Here is a 19290-nt window from a genome sequence, read left to right on the forward strand (position 1 = left end):
GGCAATTTTGGCTTTGACAGTGTGGTCCACGATTAACATCGTTTTCCATAATTTCCCAGTTTAAATCTTTTAAAGTTATTGTCATTGTGTTGCATTTGGTGACAATTATGTGATATTATTTAATATTAAAAACTACTGTGGCATAAGGGCAGAACTGTCCTAAAATATTCATGGAGAAACTCTCAAAATGGTGAAGCACATTCCTTGTGCCAAAACCTCCTGAGTATTTTAGTTTTCATTTCTTCTATTTCTTTTCCTCTGTTCTCTAATTCTTGCCATCCAGACTTTCTGTGGATGGTTTAATGTTTTAAATGGGACTATTTACTGGATTCTTATTGCTCCCAGAGAGGGTGTGGGCTCTGAATGCCCCCCACCGTACACTGCTTCTGTGCTTTCTCTCGGAGAATGCCATTGGCATGAGGTGAGAAATCTCTGTAATGTACAGCACCTTTGGGCCACACACACACATACACACACCAGGTCACATGGCATCGGCGTGCTTTGTTTGTATTGTGAACATTTACTAAAACACGGCTAAAGGAACTTCAGCTTCAAACTGCTGAGCTCCAGTCATTCTGAAAATGTGCCTTGTGGAAGAATTTAACATTTACAAGAATGTTTTACTGCTTACATTTGGTAATGAGTGAAGCAATGACAGACTCCAAGTGGCTCCTGCTGTCTCTTCAAATTGTACCCTATTATTACTTACTCTACAGCATTGTTAACAAACCACAAATTGAGCTGTTTTTCCTGTTGCTTGTCAGTTGTCAGCAGGTGATACTGACTTTCAGTTGTCAGCAGGTTCTCAGTTCAGACATATCCTGGGATAGGAGTGCCAACTTTCTAGGCTTAAAATTATCCTTTATTTTTGTCCAACTACCTCATATTACATGAGTCTAAAAGCTAAATTAAGACTGATTTAACTCCACAGACCAGTCTTACATATGGGTCAATGACGTGACGCCCAAATTTTTTGTCCGACTGTATTTTTTACAGTTAAAAAAAGGTTTACACTCGTAAAAAGAAACCACAGGTATGCAGTATATCTCCCACATATAAACCTACTTTAACCTTTCAAAAACAGTTAGTTGTTGGCAATTTTTGTGCTCTTTAAAGTGTCAAAATATCATGTGGTGCGACTGTCCGGCCTTAATTTTTGTTTCGAAAACGTCTATAAAATTACCCTAAATCTGTTCAAATATATTTTCTTTCCCATTTGGCATGATTTTCAAAGTGTTTTTTCGTCCTGTACAAATTTTCAAGGCATTTGTAGTTATAGTTCCATTATAACATACAAGCAAACTTTGTCCGAGGATGTCCATTTTATGAAATATCATGTGGTGCGACCATCAAGAAATTACCACTTTGGGACGTTAACTTTGAAATCCAGACCAAGACAGGAAGTTGCATCATCCAACAGTTTGCCAAGAACCCTTGGAGACAGCAAGCAGGTTTGTTAATCTTTCTCACATTTGATAAAACATATCGCTTTTAACGGTTGGTATGTAGTTGCCATATCTGGATGTCATGTGGTATGACCTCAAAAAAATTATGAATATTAAACTATTTCTACAAATATATATTTTGATTAGAAAATTTAAACTTGCATTTTGTGTAAAGCTAGATTGTTTTGTTAAGGATGCTCATTATTTGCCTGTAAATGTTAACTGAACATGTAAACATCATTTGGTGCGACCAGGTATCATGTGGTGCGACCATTGTAGAGTGTTTTTGATAATAGATATATGTCCTAGATAGGCAGTTATTGTGCTTTTATATTTAATTTAAGACTAACATACAAAAATACTTTATGTTAACATTTTTTGGAATAGTTTCTTGTACAATTTGAGTATTGTTTTCTCAGTATTTCAGAAATGAAATTTAACATTTAGTTTTTTGTACAATATCATGAGAAAAATGTAAAAAAGGATGGAGCATGCAATTTCACTGTGGTAATTATGTATGCATTAGTAATTTGTAATTTATTTACTGTTTTAATCTATTTTACCAGATGCCACTGTCAAGCAAAACAAAAACCGCTCGCCATAGGCAGCATGTTAATGCTGACCCTGTGGTAAGAGAGGAGCACCTTGCTAGAAGAAAAGAAAGCTATCAGAGAAGAAAACAACAGGGAAAGATTCTACATGTAAAGTCAGATGATCTGCCACAGAGAGAGAAAACTAAACAAAGAGAGAAATGGAGGGCTGCATCTTGTGCTTACAGAGAAAGGAATGAATGTCTGGGCTAAAAACTGCCTGCAGTTAACAATATACCCCCACTTTGACATATGCATTAAAATACCCAGAAGTCATGTTATGATTTTCAAGTTTGATGAAATCATTATGCATCATCACAAACTGTTTTAATAGAAGCACACATTTGTGGCTTTGTGAATGATTACATGATTTACTATAATACAAGGTTCTGATGAAAATAGTATGATAAACATAATTGATTCATTCTTTTGTCAAGTTACTGCAGTTACTGTATGTTTGATGGATTTATAAAAAAAATTAAAATGGTTATGAAGTCTTTGTTTAAAACACATCCAATTTTTGTGCACTTGTGTTTGAGATTGTTTTACTTTTAAAAATGTTATTAAAAAAACATTTCAGGACACCAAGGCAGTGTGGTGCACATTCAGATCTTTATTGTAAAATATGAAATGTTTGTTCAAAACACAGTGCGTTTATGTTTGAGATTTTTCATGTTTCTGAAAATGTAATTAAATTGTTTTATTTGTATTGTTATTATTGTAATTTCATTATTATCGGATGTAATTCTATGTTTTGTATTAAAAGTATTGTTTATTGAGCTGTTTATTGACCTTTATTTATTATATAATATCTTCATGTCATTTGGTGCGACCACTCATCATGTGGTGCGACCAATAAAAGCAGTAACTGTATTGAATTCAAAATTTAATATCTAGTTTCTGTAGCTGGAATATTAATCACTGATACAGTATACTTAGGTGACTGGTAGATTTTATTTTTTTAAATCAGTGTAATGAAATTTAGAAGAACTATAGTGGTGTCAGCACAATGAAGAACGGGACTGTAACATTATGGAACAAAAATATGAAATCATTATTGACAAAATATCAAAAGAAATTTAAATACTTGTTTCTAAACACTTTAAATTACTGAGAACTTGTAAAAAAAAAGTTAAGCACATTATGGAAAATAACTAATTTTAAGATAAATCGCGGTCGCACCACATGACGTTTTTTAAGGCCATGGCCGATTCATATAGGTGAAAAAAACACTAAAAACGCTTCATTTCATTTTTTATTTTAATTTCTGTGTGCACAACATTCAGAATGTTTGAACAATTGCAATAGATATGCTATTTTTTTGTGTTTTAAATTTGGCCTGTTGAAAATCCTTATACGTCATTGACCCATATCTTTATGAAACCAACCTTTGATTGGAAAGATGTGTGGGTGGTTCAATTGAAGTAAGAAAGCCATTGATTTTCACATGTTTGAAGGAGCCAGTTTTTAAAATCAATGAATTCTCTACTTTCAAGGTTGAACGCCTACATCTTGGTGGTTCTGGTGCGCGCTGTCAAGGTGGACTTCACCAGGGAGATTTTGGTAAAGGTAATTGCCTTACCTTTTCCACATCCTCTCACAGGCCCAAGTCCTCAGCAGCAGAGTCCTCCATTATCACTGCGGGAACAGAAATATTTGAAGCTGAAAGCCACCGTTCAAGTGAAATAGAAAGTTTAAAACTACTTTCAGTTCTTTAGTTCAGAGCTCCAGTTGAACATTCGTTCACCAATCTGAAAATGTCTACAGATGATGCCCATATCATTGTTGGGCTAGCTCAGCTTACAGCACACACTGTTAGCTAAATTTCTAAAAAGGTGCCACAGGAATGAGTCCTTAAACACAGAAGTAAGTTAGCATTTTAGCGCCCTGGGGTCCATCATCATACCTCACCCTTTCCTTCAAACAGCTGAAGTCAGTACATTTATTTCTATAAACCTGTTGTGTGGTCACATTGAACTGAAATTCACTGTCACTGGCACTCTCAGTCCCGCTATGCAATTAGCTAAGTTAGCTGTTAGCTCTTTTCTGCTCTATTCACATAAAACATGATCAAATCTACAAAACATGCAAGTCAACAACATCAGGCAGGCAAACACGCTCCTAAAACACTTCCGACGTTGTAGGCTAGACAAAATAAAACTGGTCTGCAACCAGAACTGTCAACTCCGCCACTGTAGCCTCTGTAGCCTCTGACACAAACAATGTTCATTATTAAGGAAAAAATGTGGGTGTGTTCCCAGGACACATTGATAGCGAGTTTACTGGTTTATTTCAGATTGTAATGCTTCAGAGACACAGGACACGTACCTATCCACATCACTGTCTATATCATGACACCCTAAGCAACATGTTTCATGGATAATATATTTTGTGTTATGCTAGCTGTACAATAGCTAACTTATAGCCTCTGTCTCGACTGAAAATGACATACTTCGTTAGATACATCAGTCTCTCTCACACACATACACACACAACGATTAAAAGGCTAATGGCAAAGGCGCACGGAATAATGGAGTGGGAACAAAATGGCAATTTAGTGTGAATATCAGGCTAATATGGAACCGCTAAAGGGCCAGAAAATGGTGCTGATGTGCCCAAGGTTACCGACTGCTACATTGTGCTTCAGAAGTGACCCTTTAAGTGACACTTCAAACCACTCAACAGCAATAATAACAGTAGATCCATAAAGCAGTGACCATTATAAAAAAGCAGATAGAATGAGGACAAGACACAATACGGAGCCTGTATATTCAGAATCAAAAGAGCAACAGCAATATTTTTAGCTGTGATGAAAAAAGTCCATTATCTGTCTGAGAACAACAGTTCTTTAAAGCCTTTGTGAAACCTTTCATCTTTTCTATAGTACAAGAGGGCTAAATGAAAAAAAAAACACTGAGTGGAGGTCAGCAGCAGCCTGCTTTCTCTGGTCTCCTGTCCCTTTAAAGACAATGATCTGACTGGCAGGGCAGTTTGGCTGGAGATGAGAAAGTAGTTATTTCCAGCACCCTCCTCATTTATTTGTGTACGTGTTTTAAGAGACCTAAATCAGCAGGCTGGCTGCCCGGGTGCCATGCTGATAAAGCAAGAAGGGGACTCTGTGCACTTTTACCCAGGGCCCCTGAGTGAGTTGAGGGGCAGCATGGGGGGGCTCGGACAGGGGATCAGGGCTCTAAGCCAGGCGGATACACTCGGGTGGATAACATGTCTTTAATGCTACTGATGGACTGCCCAACTGGCGCCCTGGCTGGCTGGCACCATGCCCAGCGTTCTTCCACTGGCTGAGCGGCTGTATAGCTTGGATGACTGTAGTGAGACAAAGAGGGAAAGTCAGGGGTGACAGACAGACAGACCACAGTCAGACAGACAGAGACAACCTCAAACACACAGGACACACAGGGGCCAAAGGCCTAACAGATGACTCAGTGACAGACAAACTGGGTGGAATGTAGTACATATAGGTTACATATCTACACCAATTTCACACACATTTTAAAGAGATGTGAGTTAAATTCAAAGAGGTGGACTAAACTAAAGGCACATGAGAATATATTTTTGACCTCTCATGTCCCTTACAGAGCAGACTATAGCACTTGCACTCAACCTTAAATATTTCCTAATGCTGATGTTGAACCATTCTCCACACTTTCTTATTTGACAACGCGCATTTATCTATTTTGTTTAGCATTTCATCACCGTACGATTTATTTCCCAGATTTCCATTTGAGATCCAAAAAACAATCTGTTACGAGAGCCTGGCGATTCTGAAGCTACGATATCACTCGCCTGGCAGATCTCATGCTCAATGCGTTCAGTCAGCCTTGAGCTGCAGTCTGAAATAACAAAACAGAGAACAAATGGAGGGTAAATGCAGATTTCAGAAGTTGGAATGCTATGTATCAATTGACTCGCATTAAGTGAAAACTGAACCAGTATGGTTTAGTGCAGCAACGTCAAAAATTTCCCAACTCTCGTCCAGCAAAATATGAGTTTTTCATGGTCCAATACCTATCTTAATGAGTGCAGACAGGTCTCTGCCTGTAGAGCTCAAAACCAATATTATAGTACTAGTCAATAGTTTCTGGGAATTTGGAAAAGAGGTGACACCTTCATAAAGCTTATTTCGGTTAGTCAGGCCCCAGGAGTTTCAGACGTAACTCAACATCATTCATGAAAATGTAAAGAACTAAAAATATAACCTTGGAAAATAACCTTACTAACAATGAAAATGGGTTCTATGGGTATTCACAAGTCTCCTCTTTTCAGGCATCACTTTATGCACTCACTTTCTGTGTTATTTTCTCCTACTGTATTTGAATATTTCTTCATATTGAGGTCCCTAAACAGATTTGTAATTGCATACATTGAATATGTCTGGAAAGCTGAGACTTTTGTGGATTCAATGGGCCTAGTTTTACTCACATGTGATGATGTTAGTCATCATAGTAGCATTTCATTGTAGAGTAGCTATTTTTTTAAAAGCTTTACCTCACTGTTTAAAATGTCCTGCTGTGACCTCTAGGGTAATCACAGCTGCAGGAAAGTTTACAACCACAGAGTGCTCACCATGCAATTGCTGAAAAAAAATGCAATTCTTGCATTAATCTCCCATAAAGCTTTTGATATTAAATCACAGCATTTATGATGATCTTATCAATTCTCGAGTGGTCAATTGTCGAATTTAACGCCAAATCTGTGTAACAAATGGTATCAATCTAAACTTTGCTGCAAAAACTTATGAGACAAAAGTGAACATGGGAATGGCCAAAACATACTCCTGCTGTAATGTTCTAAGCCTTTATTCACTTTTTAGAATTTATATTAATATTTCATTAAGTATTTAATCATTAATATTTATTATACATTTATTGCTGGAAAAACGTGTGCTGGTATTAAAAAAGGGGGCGCACTGGTAAGGGGTTTATGACACTCTTCAAAAGAGCCATATTAACCAGATTATTTAAACAGATCTATTATTTGGCATATTCATTGGTCGGAGATTTTCATGTAATATGTGAATAATCTTCTTTCAGTTGTATTTAGATACAGAGGATCTGGATATTATGGGTGGATTTATTTATCTGTGCGATCCAAAAGAGATTATTGTTACCAAAGCAGGGGAGTCTTGTTCTTCGGTTATGAGAGCCACACTCCAATAACTCAGTACTCCCCAAAATGTAAACATAGCAAGCTTTGAGAATCTGAATGGATTTAGTCTGATGATACCTAATGCCACAGATACCAGGACACCATTTTATTTTAAATTATTTATGTATGACCAACTGATCAGCAGGAAGCTTTATTTAAAATAAGATGAATAAATATACCGTATACAGTTAGCTCTAACAGGATGAATTGTTTATATTTGGAGGGCTCTTGAGGAAATCAAACTTTGTTTGGATTATCAGACATTTTGACTGCTGCGGGTTATTTTTTAAATAAACAACTGAAGCTCAGGGTCTTAGATTCTGTTATGTGTTTGGTTCAACATAATTTGAGTGGTCTGGTCAAGCGTTTACCATATATTATTATAAACTATCATCTCGAGAGTCTGCTTACTTCACAGAAACACAAGCTCAATCAGTACTATTTGTGTTAGACTGCAGAGTCTGAAATCCAGGAAGGCCCAGACTCTAACACAACAACACTGTCTGGACTAAGTCACAATTATTGAGCTGGGGATGCCTTTTTGTTAGAAAACATCTGATCTGGTTCAAACCCTACCATGTACTTTAGGATTATATCTGAAAATTAATACAACATATCAAAGAGATTTTGGATCTAATTAATCTTATGTGTAAACATTTCTTTCACATTTTTCTATCAAAACAAGAATAAACAAACAAGTCAGAGGTTAAGGCCACTGTGTGTAAAATTTCTAATAAAAAACTCATAAAATTGAGTTACTGCTGCCATCTTGAACCATCTGGCCATTCTCCTCTGACCTCTGGCATCAACAAGCATCAAGGCTCTCTGGATATTTTCTCTTTTTGGGACCATTCTCTGTAAACCCTAGAGATGGTTGTTAGATCAGCAGTTTGTGAAATCCTCAGACCAACAACCATGCCATGTTCAAAGTCACTTAAATCACCTTTCTTCCCCATTCTGATGCTCATTCTGATGCCTAAATGCACTGAGCTGCTGCCATGTGATTGGCTGATTATATATATGTGTTAAGGAGCAGTTGAACAGGTGTATCTAATAAAGTGGCCAGCGAGTGTATATTGGATATTAATTTTTTGGTAACTTCCTTTTTGTAATGTTAAGAAATCACTTTAATTTTGCAACAGCTTTATGAAAGATTTGAGCAGCACTGTTAAATGATATCCTGCATCGGATCATTAAACATATCAAATCTCTGCTAACAGAGGTATCATTTTGGGTCATTTTTGTCCTAAAATGAAACTTCCAGGAAGCACCTGCACAACCAATGAAAGGCTAAAGACTTTAGATGATTTGTGTTTGTTCATTTAAAATCTGCCAACCCCAGCGAAGGATGTTAAGGAGAAAAGGGAGAAATACTGTACATGTCTTGAGCTTGATAAACACAATGTACACTGGCTGGACACCAACTGGCACCACACTAACATGCCTTTTTGCAATAAGGCATATGCTAACTGCATGCTAGCAGAGTGCCACAGTCTACGAGCTGACTGCAATGCTGACTATTTATTAGAAGACTCACATGGGCTTAATGGAATAAGTGGGCCAGGCCCTTTTGTTGTTATTGTTACTGACATGGGTCATGGTGCATAGAAGGCCAGTGGGCCTGTCGGCTGGTCGGTTAGGACAGCTGAGAAGTGGCCTCAGAGCTGTGGGAGTGGCCTGGCCCAGATGGCCGTCCTATACAGCCCAGGGACTCAATACCTTTCTCTCCCCCCCTTACAGACCAGATGGAGATCATTACAGTGGCCTGAAAGACCTGAGAGAGTGAGAGTGAGAGAAAGTGAGAGAGAGAGAGAGAGAGAGAGAGAGAGAGAGAGAGAGAGAGAGAGAGGTGGGGTAGGTGGTGATGGGGGTGTCTCGCCTTTCCAAAATCTCTAATTACCACAATTGTTGAAATCTTTTCAGCCTGCTTTTTTCTTGCTTTTCTGATACAAAAAGCTCCCTCCCAACATGCACTGCAAGCCCTCCTGAGAATTCCTATAAGAGACTAGACTGTTTCACACAAGACAGAAAGACAGAGAGGGAGAGAAAAAAGGAGAAACGCAGAGAAGGGAAGGAGAGAGGAGAAAAAAGCACATTAAAGATATGCAAATCCAACTGTCTGGGGTGAGGAGCATTAACCAGCGTTAGTAGGATAGCTGCCTCTATTTTTAGTGTTTGCATGTGTGTGTGAGTGCATGCATGAGTGTGTGACTGTCTCTCTCTGCCGAGGTGTGTGATGACTTCCTTAAGCCCGGGCTTTCATGTTCTAGTGAGACAGTCTGGGCGTCGAGATATGTCGGCAGAAATATTCTGCCTAATTGAGACACTTCACAAATGAAGCTGTCAAGCCGGGCTTCAAACAGAATACACAACAGCAGTTTAAAGAGAATTTCTAGGACAGCAGTGTGAAGGAGTTTCTTTTTTTTTTCTAAACAAGTACAGTGCATTAAATGATTACAGGTTGGTTTCAGGACAATCATCAGAGTTGCCAAGGATGTTTAAAAAAAAACTTTGAGGAGAGTCAAAAATAGCAGCCATGCCAATCACGACTTCAAGTCAAATAAAATAAATCGAGGGACGCATTTAACTCATTTGTTTAATACACCAAGGCCAATGGCAAAGTAATGTAGAGGGCTTTCAGGTGATGTAATGCAGCGTCTGGCAGCAATGTTGGCCGTTTTTAGTTCCTGGAAGCAGCATGGTCGTGTCAACATTTGAGACCAGAGGACACATGCTTCATATACAACTTCTTGTTGCTGTGCCTTCAAACTCAAGCAGACCTGTCACATGTTTAAGGCCTTTTTAAACTGTGTGTCTTTGGACTTTCCGAGATGATATTTGAGAATTTCATCAGACGTTTGGTTGTCACACCAAACTCTCACAATGTGGCTAATGGAACAAACCAACCAATCAGAATTGCGTGAAATGACACAAACTACACTGGTAGGTGCAACGTGTAAGCAATATTTTTTAATAATGAAATGCAAGGACTCAGCTCGTATGTTGGGTGGTGACATTTAGCCCACAAAGTTACAAACCCAGTTGCAAAAACTTGGGATGTCTTTGTCTAAAACTTAAATAAAACAGAATGAGATAATCTGTTGAATATTGTTGGCATACTTTCAATTGTACAAAGACAATATATTTCATGGTCAAACTGACAAACTTTTGTTTTAAGGTCAATACTTTAACCACTATGTTCCAAGGGTGCCCCGAGTTCATTCAATTTTGAGTTTATAGCCATCAGTTTTACTTGGGAGTCCTGGTGGCTTAGAGGCTAATACATAAACCACATCACTGCCCTGGTTCAATTGTTCCATTGTTCGTCATTCCATCACTCTTCTCTTGTGTTTCCTGTATTCATTTCCACTATAAACTAATAAAGACTAAATCTAATAAAGGCACAAAAAAGATAATCTTTGTTATTACTGGGACCTCTACTGACAAGAATAAATTACATTAAATGAAATAAATTCAAATTTAAATAGGAAATAAGTATCTATATACAGTGGCATAATACATCATTATTAATAATATTAAGAAAATAATATTTGATATGCTGTAATAAAAGTGTTGACTGAAAATGAACTCAGTGTCAAAGCCCACATCAGTGCTTCATGTGAGAAATCCACAAGTGGTAAGAAATCCCTGATATAATGCAGAATCCATTATAATGCATTATAATAATGTTTAACATGTGGAGCACAGATGATAGGAAATGAAAGTGAAAAGAATGGGACTGTAAATGTTGACATGATTTGATCCATATGGCTTCCTGACAGTTAAAAACATAAAGCGAACATTATATTGTTTTATTTTCATCATTACGGTTCAGAAAGAATCCTGGAGTAGCCATGTAGCCAATGAGATTTCTGAGAAAATAACCCTGATGACATCAATGTGATGTAATCATGTATGTCATTTTTGGCTTGAGACTTTAAATTTTTTTCCAAAAATTCTGCAATATAATCTGTGAGTGTGGACTTCAATGATGGGAAGTGTAGACATATGTGACTCTTACTAGAGACTAAAGCTCAGGAAATATCTGCCTATCTTGCTGAAATTTTGACCATTTAAAAAAAAAATCTCACAAGGAACCACTGGAGGAAGGTACAAATATGGGAAGACAGGTTGGTATTTTCCAGTCGAGTCTCATTCTTGTAGAATACTGAATACTGGTTTTTCATGGCTCACAAGGCACCCTTTAGCATCTGCATGAAATGCACCAGGTTTCCCAATAACTCCAATGTAAACCCATCTACAGCTATATACTTGCTGAGAGTAACGTGATGTGAAAAGTACAAAGGTCTGTTTAGGTTGGGTGGGAGCATTGGTAGGTCACATACAACATCATGTTCTGTATCACCAATGTCGCCAACATCACCAACGTCCCCAACATCACCAACATCAACAACAACAACATCACCAACGTCCCCAACATCAACAACATCACCAACATCCCCAACATCACCAACAGCCCCAACATCAACAACATCACCAACATCCCCAACATCACCAACAGCCCCAACATCACCAATGTCCCCAACATCTCCAACATCACCAACGTCACCAACAGCCCCAACATCAACAACGTCACCAACAGCACCAACATCACCAATGTTCCCAACATCACCAATGTTCCCAACATCTCCAACATCACCAACGTCACCAACAGCCCTAACATCACCAACAGCCCCAACATCACCAACGTCACCAACAGCCCCAACATCACCAATGTTCCCAACATCACCAACATCCCCCGACATGTTCAAAACTGAAGTAAGGGTAAGGGTGCCTTGGTTTTGGAATCAGACACAGTATCTGACAAGTTGAGATGAGAATAAATTGTATTTTCAAAAAGGTTATCTTGCTGCAGGAAATGGGCTGGACTCACTTAGGAACTTCTTTTCCAAGTCAAGGTGGTTAGTCATGTGATCCATTTAATTAAACATAAACAAGGAAGTTGAACAAACAATTGAGATAATTAAAAACAATTATATTCTTCTGCAAGGTGTGGATTTTGAGTTTGGATACCATTAGTTATTTACATACCATTAGCATTCCATCACTTTGTTGTATTGTATTTCTTAAATGCATTTAAATCTGTGTTTGTGCTCCACTGCTACGTCTTGCACTGTATTTTTAAATGCATTGCAACAGTAATGCATTGCAGCAGTGAATTACTGCACGCTGATTTTTAAAGGAAGTCATTCTCCCTGATAGCCAATGACTGCAGCAGAGCTTGAGGCTACTGTGATGTAGGTGCATAGCTGTGTGGAAAGTGAATCAGTAAAACAATATCTGAGTCTCTGCTCTGAAACTTTCATCATGAACTCTAATACTTTACTGTGTTTGTCAGTGCAGTCTTTGTTTGGACAAGAAGAGCCGAGCCCTGAGAACAGCAGGCTACTAAGGGCCTGCAGCAGAGCGTGATACCTTTGGCTACGGATAGCATATGGCACTGGGAACTAGATACAACACAAACAAACACAGGACACAGGGATGGGCAGTCACAGACGATGGGATTACATAGACTGTATACTGTGTTCATGTGTGTGCATGTTCTTGATGTTGCATGGTTGTAGGTGTATGTATGTGTACTGTTTAGTATGTGCAGCTTATAGTTTTCGGCCCCAAATTAAATTAAATGTCCTGTAAACACTTTCTGCATGTGCCTTCATGTAATACATTCCATGCCAGTCTCACTTCTTCAGAGAATATACATATGAACAGGGATAGGTAAAATTTTAATGAAAGGGATTGTAACAGACATAGCAGCATGTGGCTTTTAACACTTGACTGCATCAAATTCCTAATGCCCAATGAAGTGTACAGGCTTATGAATATAATGGCTGAGGCAAAAGCAAAGAAATATGATCTTTATTTGGCCACCTGGTAAATTAAGAAAAACTCAAGTTTGTCTGTATTACTGTTACTTTTTATTTCTTCTTTGTTCACATTTTAGCTGTGAGCAGCAGCCCTTGAGCTCGCTCTTTTGGTCAATAAAAATTTCCCAATCATTTAGTGGCCACAGTTTTTGCCCTAGAATGCTGAAATTTGACATGGAAGTCAAGTTTTCGTGAGGTTATGTTTGTGTTAATGCATAGACATGTGGATGCCACATGTTATTTGTTGTTGCTGTCTGGAACAAAATACTATCCTATAGTTAGTAAATTCATCGAAGACTGACATCTAATCTGAAAAATTTAGTCACTTAAACTGCTGAATGTTTTTCTGTTTTGGGGTGTTTCTTATCAAACTGATGATTCTGACGCAGTTGCTCATCTTTTGAACTAATGATTAAAAAAGGAGAGCACCAGAGAATGCCCAACCAAGTGTTGGAAGTGCTAACTTGCCAACTGCTGTAACCTAACATTATCTGTGCAGAAAATTAATTGGACTATTACTTTTGGAACTCTGGGCACCTGAACTGAGTTCTACAGTTTTTCCACCTCTCTGTTTTCATTGATTTCAAACGTATAAGCAGATATTTTTCCATGTCAATAGTATACAAATCTGAAAAATGACAGCAGCACTGCTGCTTGAAATGTATCCAATCCATCTAAACTGGTGCGAGGAGCCAAGTATTTACTCATTACTAATGTTTTTCTTTGTTGTTCAAAAGAAGTTTGTATATTACAATACACGTTCTATCCGTCAACTTGTAAAAATACTTTCTTCATGCAACTTTGACAATCAGAATCACGTTAAAAGTGTTGCCTTCATGACAACAGTGGTGTAGCTGCTTTTTAGGAGCCGTCAGGAGAAGCATTAGCATTTGCTGCAGCAGAAGTCTGGTGAATCATAGCCAGAGGAGAGAAAGGCGAGTGGGGTCTGACATAAAGCAGGAGGCCTAAAGTCAGCCCGGCCCGGGGCGAAAGCTGCACTCCACAGAGACACAAACACACAGAACTCAAGCTCAAGTCTCTACTGATAAACAATGAGTGAGAAAACACACACATGTGGGCAGCACACATACATGAAAATACATGCAGCGCAAAATGTGTTTGTGGAGGAGACGTTAAAGCCACGGGCCTGTTGTACAAAAGGATCCTTTGTTCTGATACTGCAACACACACACACACACACACACACACACACACACATACACACATTAGTGAACACACAAAAACATACGCACACACCAGAAAACACGAGTGCTCCATGCATAAAAGGCAGAGCAGAAAGAGGCTGCAGGTTCAAGACTGTCGGGGACTGTTGGAAGTCTGAACGTTGTATCTATCTCATACAGCTGTGTTGTCTCATTGGAGTGCAGCTACACTGCATATCATCCTGTACATGCATCTCATGTTTCATGTCAGAGTGTGTGTGTGTACACTGCATAGAGTGCATGCTGTACGTGTGTCGGGTCACCTTACAGCAGGTTCTGTCAGGAGTGGAAGATGAACTGTTAGGAGAGAAATGTCTCTCTGTGTCAGTATATCAGTCTGGCAGCCCTCCTCACCCCACCCAAGCATCCTACATTTCTCACATACACTCCATTTATGTTGATGTCTCTGCACAAACAGATATCACAGAAATATGTAGGAATGTAACAGTACGTCATACAGTGTATACATCTATATGTGGGGATGTTCTCATTCACTGTTTGTATGTATACTTACAAAAAGCAATGCATTATAATTCATATATAAGTAAGCCAGGGCATGCAGAGCTGTCTCTAAAGAAGAAATAAGATGTGAGATAGTATAAAGAGTGACAAAGTATGTGCAGTAGATGGATGGGTCAAACAAGCACAGGACTTTCACCCAGGAGACCGCTTTTTGTGCCTTGTGTTAAGTAACCTAGATGCATGAGTAAAGTAATGAACGTAGTTATGTTAACCAAAACTAGGATCTTTTCCCAAACCTAACTAATTAGTTTGATTGCACAAACGAGTTCTGCACTGTAGAGGCTTGCAACGTTGCAGTGATCGCTTGTGTTGCCAGATATTCATAGGATAACGTACGTAAAATTGGGGGACTGCTCATTTTTCGAATAGTCCCATCAGTGCAACACATAGACTCTATGAAAAGGGGCAAAGAAGGGTTGGGTGGGTGAGCTGAGTTGGCCTGAATGCACCAGTGAGGGCAGCCAACTCTCACTTAAAGCTGCCATGCACTTATTATGTATAGTTATACAAATGACTAGGACCTGAGGACCAACGTCTTGAGGTTTTCTGGTTGATCCATACAAAACTTTTGAACAAATATTGGCCTGATTGCGACAAATTGATTTGAATCCAGCACCGTTACTACCTAAGAACTTGGTCATTGACAAAGAAAACTCAAAAATTGCTGGCTGGTTATTCATGATATTTTCCTACATTTTCTATAGAGCCACCAAAGGCAGCTCAGTGCCTTTCGATGGCAGACAGAGTAGACGGTCTGTGTGACTATTAAATCTCTTCTAATGATGTTAGATCGATACATTTTCTGCCAATATTGTCCTTTCATAAAAGGGTTAGAGCAGAGTCTGGAAACAGCTGTTTGTTGAATTTCAAATTGGAAACCCTTATAAATTCCAAACCTGTTACACAAACTTTTTTCAAGTATTGATGTATTGACTGAGCAGCAATTGGCCAATCATATCTTAGCAACCAAGCTTTGGATTTGTCCACATGCTGAAACAGTGTGCGTGGGGCTGTCTGTGGCAAAGTGATACTTGGTATTTTAAGAGTGTAGAGGGTTGTGTCTGTAAAAAGAAGTGTAAGGACTGTGTTTGTCTACTACAAAACATTAGCATGAGACCAAGGACAACATCATTAACTAAGTACATTAGTTTAGAGGGTTACAAATGGCATAAAAAAGAATAGCCCTGACACAACTCGTATCCACTATGTAACAGCATGTCCTGGGTGCTGTTAGAGTTTAGGCTAACATTAGAATGACTGCTCTCCTCTTTGTTAGGCAAAATAATTCAGTTGTACAAAACAGTTGTAATTACTAACTATCAGTTAGTCCTCAAAAGCCTTTTCTCTTCAAACCATAGACCAGAGATCATCAACTGGCAGCCCAAAGATTCCAGCCTGGCCTGCAGAATAACAACCTAGTGAATTTAAAAAAATGTCCTCAGTGAACTGCCTCCTTGGCAGAAGTCTCAGAGAATTTTCAAGTTAAGTATCTAGTTATCCTTCTGGATTCCCCATGTTTATTAGAAGCCTGTTGACACTGGCATAAGCAAATAAAAATTGAAAAAGTAAAATATATTTATATTTAATATTTAATAACATCCAAAACCAACAAGAAGTTTGTCAACACCACCCATAATGATATGATTGTCGTCAAAATGACCATTTTGCGGCTCACGGTACAACAGATAATAGAAATTGCACCCATGTCATTATTCACACATGTACGGTACACAGTACGCTGCAGTTTCTGTGAATTTAGGATACAAAACCACTGACCTAGATTTAGGGCAAAACAATACTGGTAAGGCAATATAAAAGAGTACAGTTTAAACAGGAAATAAATGTAGGTAAATGAAGTGAAGTAGTTATGAGGGTGACGTGAGCCACATAAGTTAAATAACGGAAGTTTGCCGTTTGTGAAAGTCTGCCATTTATTCAACCCATCCACCTCCCCTATCTCCATATACGCCATTTAAACTTCATACGCCATTTAAACAATCATTACTACTATGTCTGCAAGATGGCGGCGGAGGACAGTCTAAAACATAAATGTGAGTCATTTTTTTGCTGCATGTACACACGCCTTATATTGACGTTTTTGAGGGGAGACCAGTCCCTCCAAAACACAAGTTTCTTGAAAAATAATCAGCTACTATTGTTCAAAAGTACAAAAACAGCCAACATATACATAGCATGCGATGCCACTTATCCACTGATCTGTGTTCTGTCTGTGATAAATGGCTTTATATACTTTTAGGGGAAAACACCTGCTACCAACCAGGAAGGCCAAGGTCTTTCTTATTTGCAGTACTCACTTAAAAGTATTAATATTGTGTATTGCAGAGGCTCTCTGCCTGTCAGTCGATAAGGTACCCCATTCTCTCTTTATTAGGTACTAAATCTAGAAAAAAATCATTCACCTGGCTTTCAATGGAGAGCTTTAATGTCTAAATCTGCTTCACAGATTTGTCCTATTTAACAAGCACAAAACATTTTGGCATAAAAGTTATAAAAAGGAAAAGCCATCTATACTGTCACAGACTACTGACAAAATATATTCTGTCTAAGTGCAGCTTCAAACCACTGGCTCACTATTTAAACATATTATACACAAGCAATAACAGTGCTTTAGAAAGAGACACAAATCAAATCATTGGAGCTTTTATTCCCTGTTGGTGTATCAAAATAGCACAAGCACGGCTGTGAGCTATTACTAATAATATAGACAGGATAATACATCTGGGAATGTGAGTTACTGACAATCAAAGAAAGACCATTTACAACAAGAGTGTGAAGTAACGCCTCTCTGTCTGACTGTCTGTCTGACTCTGTCTGCTCCTCTGTCTCATTCTCCTGCTGCCTGCCCCACCCCGTTCACACACAATCCCTCTTTCTTTTTCGAATAAAAACCCAAGAAAACAATCTAATATGCATGTGTGCATGTTTATGGATGTGCTCACACTTCTAAAAAAAAATATATATAGTCACATGACTGTGTAAACACTCGCACACATACACAGAAATCTGGGCTCTGGGCAGCAATTCTCAGTGTGTAATTACCTTATTTGACACTCAGTAGATGGCATTTGCTTCCATGCATTCGCACCCGCCTACACAAACACACAAGCAACAAACCCATATGCATCAAACCAAAGGTGCACAACATGCACACTCAAACACACACACACATACCCACACACATCAACTGCATCCACCCTCAGCAGCCAGCTCCAGTGTCTGAGATGTAAGGAAGACGGTGAAGGTCAGACAGACAGAGACAGACCATTAAAATTAAGCAGCTCGATCTAATAATTAGTGGACGATAATCATTTCAGTGCACATTAAGTCTCATTCTGTTTAATTGTGCTACCAATCAGAACGTGTTTATATGCATTCCCTGATTTAAAGTTGAACCCTTTATGTCTGGCATTTTTCAGCAATAGCTATTTAATATATTTGCATTCCGTCATTATCTTGTTATCACTAGCATTATGGGTATGGGGCACAGGAAATTATGCAAAAATGCACTGGGCATGATGCACAAGACAAAGCTGGCTCATGCATGCATTTCATGTACAGTAGCTTCTTCTTTGTCAGTGCATTTCTAAAATAGCTGCCCCTCAAGGCGTGCTTGTCCTCACAATGAGGTTGCAGTAGTCACAGCATGTATCTCACCATCAAACCACAACTTATTATTATAACATTTCTATATTCATTTTTTTAAAGTGTCCCTGGAGTGAACAGTGGATCAATTGACTGTATGTAATCTGAACAGTTGACTGAAATTATACCTACTCAATCGAGGATGCAATGTCGATGTCGCCTTCCCTTCATCAAGGGCAAGGGCCAGCGACAGTACTCTACTTTGTGCAGACATTCAGTCAGTTTTCTTTAAAAGATTGCCAAAGATATAGCATTTATCATAGAAAGAAACTTAAAAAAATCAGGCATTATCGTCCTACTTTGAACTTTCCGACAGTCCTTGAATAGATTGCATGTTACAAAAAATTCCTTTAGGAAGAAGGAACCAAAATGCTTTAAATTGTGATAATCTGTCAAAATCACTTGTTTCATTTATTTTTGCCAAAAATAAACCGTTTGGAATAACTAGATCCTAATAAAAACATAAAATTATGTGCTCCTCAGCGACACTGTGAAGCCATGATTGATTCTGCTGAGATGAACGGTAACTTGTCAAATAAATCTGTTTACACAGAGCAGAGAGGAGAGGAGAGGAGAGGAGAGGTTGACACAATTTATTTTTCCAAAATTCAATATACGCTCGTGGACACTTGGAAAAGTGTTGTAAATATAATTCCAGTTTATTCCAATTTTTAAAAAATTATAATTTATGAGATTTTTTATGATGATTTGTGTCATTATAACTGTGATATACTGCACAAAACACATTTTTGAAAATGAAAGGTCTTTTGCGCAAATGCAAAGAGAGTAGTTT

At 38.3% G+C, this 19290-nt stretch overlaps 1 long non-coding RNA gene across 1 annotated transcript in view; it reads right to left on the reverse strand.

Moving 5' to 3' along the window:
* Nucleotides 1–2792: 2792 nt before the first annotated feature.
* LOC131970233 (uncharacterized) overlaps nucleotides 2793–19290 on the reverse strand; it is a 63222-nt gene continuing 46724 nt past the window's right edge. Inside the window, exon 3 of the long non-coding RNA XR_009394167.1 lies at nucleotides 2793–3673. This is a non-coding gene — a long non-coding RNA (uncharacterized LOC131970233). The remainder of the gene's footprint in view (nucleotides 3674–19290) is intronic.

Source organism: Centropristis striata, chromosome 4 (genome assembly GCF_030273125.1).
Source record: "Centropristis striata isolate RG_2023a ecotype Rhode Island chromosome 4, C.striata_1.0, whole genome shotgun sequence".
Taxonomy (NCBI): Eukaryota; Metazoa; Chordata; class Actinopteri; order Perciformes; family Serranidae; genus Centropristis; species Centropristis striata.